Source organism: Salmo salar, chromosome ssa10, assembly GCF_905237065.1.
Source record: "Salmo salar chromosome ssa10, Ssal_v3.1, whole genome shotgun sequence".
Classification (NCBI taxonomy): domain Eukaryota; kingdom Metazoa; phylum Chordata; class Actinopteri; order Salmoniformes; family Salmonidae; genus Salmo; species Salmo salar.
Genome location: NC_059451.1, coordinates 103,229,185 through 103,238,823, shown reverse-complemented (window position 1 = coordinate 103,238,823; position 9,639 = coordinate 103,229,185). Strand labels below are relative to the sequence as shown.

Sequence of the window (9,639 nt, the reverse complement as noted above, 5' to 3'; positions counted from 1 at the left end):
ACCTAGAGGAATGGGGTTCCTGAAAGTGGTCGGGTAGACTTCTTGAGTAGGAGCCATATGGTGACTATCAGGTATAAGAAAAAGTTATCTGGTATGAACTATTTATTTTCTGTATTTTGAAACACCTATTATCAGAACCAGACACTCTATACAGTGTGTGGCAGTGCTCTTGTCAATGCATTGTTCTTTCATGGCAGAATATAGCCTACACACACAGAGTAACAACATAATATCTATTAAAAACATTATTCAGGCTATAAGAGGTAAAAGCACATTTGAAAAAGCTTGTTCGTTCTTCATTGTGTATTTAGATGTTTGGTTATTTATATTCATTTATTTACAGTGCCTTTGGAAAGTATTCAGACCCCTTGACTTTTTCCACATTTTGTTATGCTACAGCGTTATTGTAAAATGTATTACATTGTTTTTATTCCTCATCAATTTACAAACAATACCCCATAATGACAAAGTAAAAACATTTTATTAGACATTTTTGCTAAAATTAAAATAAAGTAATGAAATATCACATTTACAGTTGAAGTCAGAAGTTTACATTCACTTAGGTTGGAGTCATTAAAACTTGTTTTATAACCACTCCACAAATTTCTTGTTAACAAACTATAGTTTTGGCAAGTCGGTTAGGACATCTACTTTGTGCATGACACAAGTCATTTTTCCAACAATTGTTTACAGACAGATTATTTCACTTATAACTCACTGTATCACAATTCCAGTGGGTCAGAAGTTTACATACACTAAGTTGACTGTGCCTTTAAACAGCTTGGAAAATTCCAGAAAATGATGGCATTGCTTTAGATGCTTCTGTTAGGCTAATTGACATAATTTGGGTCAATTAGAGGTGTACCTATGGATGTATTTCAAGGCCTACCTTCAAACTCAGCGCCTCTTTGCTTGACACCATGGGAAAATCTAAAGAAATCATCCAAGACCTCAGAAACAATTTTATAGACGTCTGGTTCATCCTTGGGAGCAATTTCCAGATGCCTGAAGGTACCACGTTCATCTGTACAAACAATAGTACGCAAGTATAAACACCATGGGACCACGCAGCCGTCATAACGCTCAGGTAGGAGACGCGTTCTGTCTCCTAGAGATGAACATACTTTGGTGCAAAAAGTGCAAATCAATCCCAGAACAACTGTAAAGGACCTTGTGAAGATGCTGGAAGGAACAGGTACAAAAGCATCTATATCCACAGTAAAACGAGTCCTATGTCGACATAACCTGAAAGGCCGCTCAGCAAGGAAGAAGCCACTGCTCTAAAACCGGCATAAAAAAGCCAGACTATCGTTTGCAACTGCACATGGGAACAAAGATCATACTTTTTGGAGAAATGTCCTCTGGTCTGATGAAACAAAAATAGAAGTGTTTGGCCATAATGACCATCGTTATGTTTGAAGGAAAAAGGGGGAGGCTTGCAAGCCGAAGAACACCATCCCAATCGTGAAGCACGCGGGTGGCAGCATCATGTTGTGGGGGTGCTTTGCTGCAGGAGGGACTGGTGCACTTCACAAAATAGACGGCATCATGAAGCAGGAAAATGATGTGGATATATTGAAGCAACATCTCAAGACATCAGTCAGGAAGTTAAAGCTTGGTCGCAAATGGGTCTTCCAAATGGACAATGACCCCAAGCATACTTCCAAAGTTGTGGCAAAATGGCTTAAGGACAACAAAGTCAAGGTATTGGAGTGGCCATCACAAAGCCCTGACCTCAATCCTACTGAAAATGTATGGGCATAACTGAAAAAGTGTGTGCGAGCATGGAGGCCTACAAACCTGACTCAGTTACACCAGCTCTGTCAGGAGGAATGGGCCAAAATCCACCCAACTTATTGTTGGAAGCTTGTGGAAGGCTATCCAAAATGTTTGACCCAAGTTAAACAATTTAAAGGAAATGCCCCCAAATACTAATTGAGTGTATGTAGACTTCTGACCCACAGGGAATGTGATAAATGAAATAAAAGCTGAAATAAATAATTCTCTATACTATTATTCTGACATTTCACATTCTTAAAATAAAGTGGTGATCCTAACTGACCTAAGACAGGGAATTTCTACTAGGATTAAATTCCAGGAATTGTGAAAAACTGAGTTCAAATGTATTTGGCTAAGGTGTATGTAAACTTTCGACTTAAACTGTGCATAAGTATTCAGACCCTTTACTCAGTACTTTGAAACACCTTTGGCAGTGATTACTGCCCTGATTCTTCTTGGGTATGACGCTACAAGCTTGGCACACCTGTATTTGGGGAGTTTCTCCCAATCTTCTCAGCAGATTCTCTCAAGCTCTGTCAGATTGGATGGGGAGCGTCCCTGCACAGCTATTTTCAGATCTTTACAGAGATGTTCAATCGGGTTCAAATCCAGGCTCTGGCTGGGCCACTCAAGGACATTCAGAGACTTGTCCCGAAGCCACTCTTACATTGTCTTGGCTGTGTGCTTTGGGTCGTTGTCCTGTTGGAAGGTGAACCAAGGATCTCTCTGTACTTTGCTCCGTTCATCTTTCCTTCGATCCTGAATAGTCTCCAAGTCCCTGCCGCTGAAAAACATCCACACAGCATGATGTTGCCACCACCATGCTTCACAGTAGGGATGGTGCCAGGTTTCCTTCAGACATGACGCTTGGCATTCAGGCCAAGACAATATTTCAGTTTTTTATTTTTAATACATTTGCAAAAATTTCTAACAACCTCTTTCTGCTTTATCATTATGGGGTATTGTGTGTATTAAGGCCAATACGGTATTTCAGTTATATTTTATTACATATGCAAAAATGTCAAATAACCTGTTTTCGCTTTGTCATTATGGGGTATTGTGTGCAGATTGCTGAGGATTTAAAAAAAAATCAATTTTAGAATAAGGCTGTAACGTAACAAAATGTGGAAAAAGTCAAGGGGTCTGAATACTACCGAAGGCACTGTATATGATATTTAATATAAGTCTATGATTCATGTAGTCTGGGGACATTAATATTCAAAGTCTGCAGCTGATTCTGATCATCTTTATAAACTCTATCAGTAAACAAGTATCTTAATAGTTCCACAGTTATCTGCTTAGCTTTGCACATCATTTTGACAGGACAGAAGACTATTGAAAGTCTGCCATGGAGGCATTGATTTAATACTGCATATGATTGAGTCAGTCAAGATTGCACATTACATGTTCTAATTACCACAAACAGAGAACTTCCTCTGATGTAGTCTGCCTATAGACTTTGAACTGGAATATACCTGGGTGACTGGTAGTGTAAAGTAATCTTGTCACGGTCGTCGTAAAGATGGGACCAAGGCGCAGCGGGAATGTGAATACTCATCTTCTTTATTAAGATGAAAAACCAAAACAAACACTTAAACAAAACAACGATGAGAAAACAGTCCTGTGAGACATACAGCTACACATGGAACAACTACCCACAAAAACCCATGAAAAAACACCCCTACTAAATAGGACCGTCAATTAGAGGCAACGAGAAACTGCTGACTCCAATTGAAGATCAAACCAATAAACTAAGCATAGAAATAGACTAACATAGAACATTGCCCAACAAACCCCGAAACACATTAAACAAACACCCCCTGCCACGTCCTGACCAAACTACAATAACAAATAACCTCTTTACTGGTCAGGACGTGACAGTAACCCCCCCCCCAAAGGTGCAGACCCCGGATGCACCTCAAACAACAAAAAAACATTAAAATAAACACAAAAATAAACCCCAAAACAAAAATAATCCCAAACTAAAGGGAGGGAAGGGAGGGTGGCCACCGTCACCGACGGTTCTTGTGCTACACCCCCCCCTCCCCCATCCTCCTACTATGGAGGTGGCTCAGGCTCTGGCCTTAGTCCCCAACCTAACCTGTCCACCCCAGCTGAAGGCTCAGGGCTAAGGCGCGTCGCTGGAGGCCTCGGGCTGATGCGCGTCGCTGGAGACCTCGGGCTGGAGGGCGACTCTGGCTGCGCCGGTTCCGGACTGGAGGGCGACTCTGGCTGCGCCGGTTCCGGACTGGAGGGCGACTCTGGCTGCGCCGGTTCCGGACTGGAGGGCGACTCCGGAAGCTCTGGACGGGGAACTGTCTCCGGAAGCTCTGGACGGGGAACTGTCTCCGGAAGCTCTGGACGGGGAACTGTCTCCGGAAGCTCTGGACGGGGAACTGTCTCCGGAAGCTCTGGACTGGACAGGCGCACTACAGGCCTAGTGCGTGGGGCTGGCTTTGAAGGCGCCAGACTGGTAACACGCACCTCAAGGCCAGTGCGAGGAGCAGGAGCAGGATGAACTGGACTGGGCTGACGCACTGAAGGTCTAGTGTGTGGGGCTGGTACTGGAGGTACCAGACTGGAGACACGCACCTCAAGGCTAGTGCAAGGAGCAGGAACAGGACGTACTGGACTGGGCTGACACACTGGAGGCCTGGTGCTGGCTTTGGAGGTGCCAGACTAGAGACACGCACCTCAGGGCTAGTGCGAGGAGCAGGAACTGGATACACCGGGCCATGAACAAGCACTGGAGATCTGGAGCGCACAGCCTGCACAACCCGTCCTGGCTGGGTGGTAACAGTAGCCCTGCACGGGCAGAGTGCTGGCACAGGGCGAACTGGGCTGTGCAGAGGCCTGATGGCTGCCGTGCGTAGAGCAGGCGTAGGGTAGCCTGGGCCTAGGAGATGTACTGGTGGCCAGATCTGCTGTGCAGGCATACTCCTACCTGGCTGGATGCCCACACTAGCACGGCACTTACGGGGGGGCTGGTATCGCTCGCATCGGACTGTGCGTGTGCATGGGCAAGATCGTGCGCACTTCCGCATAGACCAGCGCTCTTCTGATCCGCTGCTCCCATAATAAGCACGGGGAGTTGGCTTAGGTCTACCGCCTGACCTAGCCAATCTTCCCGTGTGCCCCCCCAAAAAAATGATTGGGGCTGCCTCTCCACCTCCACCTGCTTCCCAGGCAGGCTGTTGCAATATTCCAGTAGCTGTTCCCACGGCCAGTCTTTCCTTGCCTCTAGTACCTCCAGCGACCAGGATGCCATCACCTCCCGAGCACGCTGCTTGCTCCACTCCTGGTGCTGCTCCCTTCTTTCCCTGGCCCAGGATCCGCTGCTTGGTCCGTTTGTGGTGGGTAGTTCTGTCACGGTCGTCGTAAAGATGGGACCAAGGCGCAGCGGGAATGTGAATACACATCTTCTTTATTAAGATGAAAAACCAAAACAAACACTTAAACAAAACAATGACGAGAAAACAGTCCTGTGAGACATACAGCTACACATGGAACAACTACCCACAAAAACCCATGAAAAAACACCCCTACTAAATAGGACCTTCAATTAGAGGCAACGAGAAACAGCTGCCTCCAATTGAAGGTCAAACCAATAAACTAAGCATAGAAATAGATAAACTAGACACAGACATAGAAATAGACTAACATAGAACATTGCCCAACAAACCCCGAAACACATTAAACAAACACCCCCTGCCACGTCCTGACCAAACTACAATAACAAATAACCTCTTTACTGGTCAGGACGTGACAAATCTTATCTTCACAGATATGATATGTAATTGAGCTAATGGACAGGCTTGAATCAAGGTGAGATACAGGGTTGGGTAGGGACCTTTGGTCTATACTATGGGATCAGTGAAATTCATTTAGCAAAACGTGTTTCTATTGGATTGGTGCATGCCACATTCTCAGGATTCCAACAAAGCGTGTCTCACTTTTGTGTCTTCTAGGTGTTATTGAGTGGACAATTAATTTGAGAGAAAATGTCAAATTTACAGATAGTGGCACTCACAGCATGTAAAATAAAGAGGACAAGAACACATAAATCTAGATTACTCCTACACAATGTGTAGGCAAATGACACTATATCTGTTTATGTAACTACAACATAAAAATACATAGATTTAAGAGCAACTTAATGTTACAGTCCTTCCACAAACTGTTTACAATATCAATCTACAGCAAAAAGCTATAAATATGCACAAAGTATAATATATGCCACACACAAGACTGAATGAAAACAGCTGATGGGGTACCAGCAATGGCATTGTCTGCGAGCTCATAAATGTACAACTACTGACCCCTTGTGGCTCCATCTAGACGCAGTCTGAATGCCTCAGTCCATCCATTTGATATGTTATTTCATTTTTTCCAGAGTGTTTGAGAAAGTGCTAAAACTCAACACGTATTACTCTACAAATTAAATATTAAGTGTGAGCAAGCTACGTACTGCAGGCTTTGTACTGTCTCGATTATTGTTTAATAGCTATGTAATTAGTATCAACATCTTTAATCTTTGTTAGGTAGGCCTTTAAGCAGTGTTTCAGATCAATTTCGTTTTTTTGCCAGAGAACTGGTTCCTTGAAAGAATGATATGAAGGTAAAATAGTGCCTTAAGTGTACAAGCATGTCAAACAGAGATAGGCAACTTTGATGGGGGTGGGGGCCACAAAAAAACAGAACTCATCATGAGGGGCCACAGTGGCTCGTGGGTCTGCAACTTGGAGACAAATGTTTGCAGTTTTTAATATGATAACTGATGATCAATGGGCCCCACCCGGTCTGTAATTCGAAAAAATTAAAATTAGTTTATAAAATAATTATTTGCTCTGTATATTTGATGTGTAGTTGGTTGGCTTTGCTAGTTAGCAAGCTGAGATCTCTGCTCAAGTTGGCTAATGTTAGCTAGCTTGCTAATAATGTTTTGAGGAGAACAGGCTTGCTCCCTGTAGAATCAAGACAAGAGGGGATGGGGAAGAAGATTAAATGTGTAGTTACTTCATCTGGCTGATGCAGTGCCCAGACGAAATGAGAGCTAACTGCTACAGAGATAGGTAAAAGGTGAGATCTCTCAGATTCTATCTTGATTAGCTCGCTAAATGTCAATATCGAACCATGCTTTAAACTACAGATTTAAGGGCATTGAAGTGGTAAACATAATGGCATAAAAAGGCAAAATGCAGTAAAGAGGAGAAAATACATTTACAATGGTTATTTCTGTATTAGTATTACCAACATCAGCCCATTAAACACAACAGGTGTTTCATCTCCACTCTAGGATGATTTTAACAATGAGATACCACAGCACTTCAGGAGCACACAGACAACTAAAATATCCCATCAATATTTTCAACTGTCTCGGCTCGCTATTACAGCACCACACATTTCCATTTCTTAAAGGCGGAAAAAAATCCTATTGAGATGAGTGGCTGGAAACATTCGATGAATCTGCCAAAGTCTGCCAAAAGCTCCAGCACTGTTCGTTAAGATGAAATGTGTCTGAGCACCTCTACTTAAACCTGTTAGAGTCTAGCCTTGCGTAGTGTGGCACTGTTGTTGACTCCCTTGTGAAGAGGAAGAAAATCAGCACCATGATCATGGTGAAGTAGAGGATGGTAGTGGTGATGATCTGCAGCTTGGAGAAGTAGTGCAAGTCGTAAACAAACTGGTTGACTGCCATGAATAGCCTGGTCAGGAAGGAATGCCACCACCAGTGAGTCCTATACAAAACATAAGACACTCTTTAGGTTCGGCTCAATACATTTTTTGACACTGTAGTGACATCTAAGTGCTTGGATCGATGAGCAGAGATAAATTAAGTCATATGAGAAAGAAACATTTGTATCATTTAGAATGTTTTCATGAAACTAAAATAGATTTACTGTTGACACAAAGACTTCACTTTTGGTAGCTAAACATAATGGCACAGATAATCTGGCAAACTGGAAACATTAGGAATCCGTTTTACAAATATTACATAATGCATTTACATGCAAAGAGAGAGCACAGTATACCATTATTGTGATGCCAGATCCATGTATGCATGGCTCCACCCACCTCTGCACACAAGTGGAAGTAGCACAGCAGGATGGTGGCCTTGGAGCAGGTGATGAGGAAAATGATGAACACCAGGAACAGGAACCCAAACATGTAGTACATCTGGTGAGATAAAATGTTGAGAAAATACTCAACAATAAATCAAATTCAGTCTCCTTGCTTTTGACATTGGTTCAAATAAATTATTAGGTATTTACTTATTTGTTAATGTGTAATTAACATTTACAATCTAATAATCAATGAATGACTTGTTTCTTTATGAATCATTATACAAGCACCACTAGGCTAATTCAGGCTCATGGTTGAGTTGCAGACTTGACCCTTGTTCTTACCAGATGCTGTTGATGATGAAGAAGAGCTGGATGAAGATGCAGCCGAAGGGGTGGATGAAGACGGAATGTTCATAGATCTGCCGAGTGATCATGTTGGTTCGCAATGGCTGCTCAATCGCCTGTATCACAGAGAATAGCATACTTTGAAGAATCTCAAATCTATATATATTTTTGGTTACTACATGATTCCATATCAGTTATTTCATAGTTTTGATGTCTTCACTATTATTATACAATGTAGAAAATAGTAGAAATAAAGAAAAACCCTGGAATGAGTAGGTGTGTCAAAACCTTTGACTGGTACTGTACAATCAATACCCCTGGTGGCATGTCTGGTGGGTTATGTGTGTGTGTCACAGCTATGTCTAAGTTGACTATGCAAACAATTTGGAATTTTCAACACTGTTCCAAAGTTTGGGGTCACTTAGAAATGTCCTTGTTTTTAAAAAATATTTTTAATGGAATATCTACATAGGCGTACAGAGGCCCATTATCAGCAACCATCACTCCTGTGTTCCAATGGCACGGTGTGTTAGCTAATCCAAGTTTATCATTTTAAAAGGCTAATTGATCATTCAAAAGCCCTTTTGCCATTATGTTAGCACAGCTGAAAAGTGTTGTTCTGATTAAAGAAGCAATAAAACTGGCCTTTAGGCTAGTTGAGTATCTGGAGCATCAGCATTTGAGTGTTTGATTACAGGCTCAAAATGGCCAGAAACAAATAACTTTCTTCTGAAACTCGTCAGTCTATTCTTGTTCAGAGAAATGAAGGCTATTCCATGTGAGAAATTGCCAAGAAACGGAAGATCTCGTACAACGCTGTGTACTGTCTTCACAGAACAGCGCAAACTGGTTCTAACCAGAATAGAAAGAGGAGTGGGAGGCCCCGGTGCACAAATGAGCAAGAGGACAAGTACATTAGAGTATCTAGTTTGAGAAACAGACGCCTCCCAAGTCCTCAACTGGCAGCTTCATTAAATAGAACCCGCAAAACACCAGTCTCAATGTCAACAGTGAAGAGGCGACTCCGGGATGCTGGCCTTCTAGGCAGAGTTCCTCTGTCCAGTGTCTGTGTTCTTTTGCCCATCTTAATCTTTTATTTTTATTGGCCAGTCTGAGATATGGCTTTTTCTTTGCAACTCTGCCTAGAAGGCCAGCATCCCGGAGTCGCCTCTTCAATTTTGACGTTGAGACTGATGTTTTGCGGGTACTATTTAATGAAGCTGCGCACAGATTCGACATCGGCTAATGTAGTTTTTATTCACAGAAGAATATTTACCAGTCGCAAGTTTATTTTCAAATTTTTTGCATGCTTGCAAATGTTACTTAATTTATTTGCATATGAACTTACATGTTTGCAAGTGTTCTTGCATTTATTCTCAAAAGAAGTTAAATGTTTTCAAATATTTTTTTGCAACTACAAAACTGATTATATAGGTGCAACTCATATGTT

The 9,639-nt window shown here is 42.3% G+C and overlaps 1 long non-coding RNA gene across 1 annotated transcript; it reads right to left on the bottom strand.

Moving 5' to 3' along the window:
• Positions 1-5,468: 5,468 nt before the first annotated feature.
• On the bottom strand, positions 5,469-8,313 carry LOC106561429 (uncharacterized). The gene is made up of 3 exons (XR_001318789.2): positions 8,187-8,313; positions 7,812-7,956; positions 5,469-7,517 (listed from the first exon to the last, which is right to left on the bottom strand). It is a non-coding gene; the product is annotated as an uncharacterized lncRNA (long non-coding RNA).
• Positions 8,314-9,639: the final 1,326 nt, after the last annotated feature.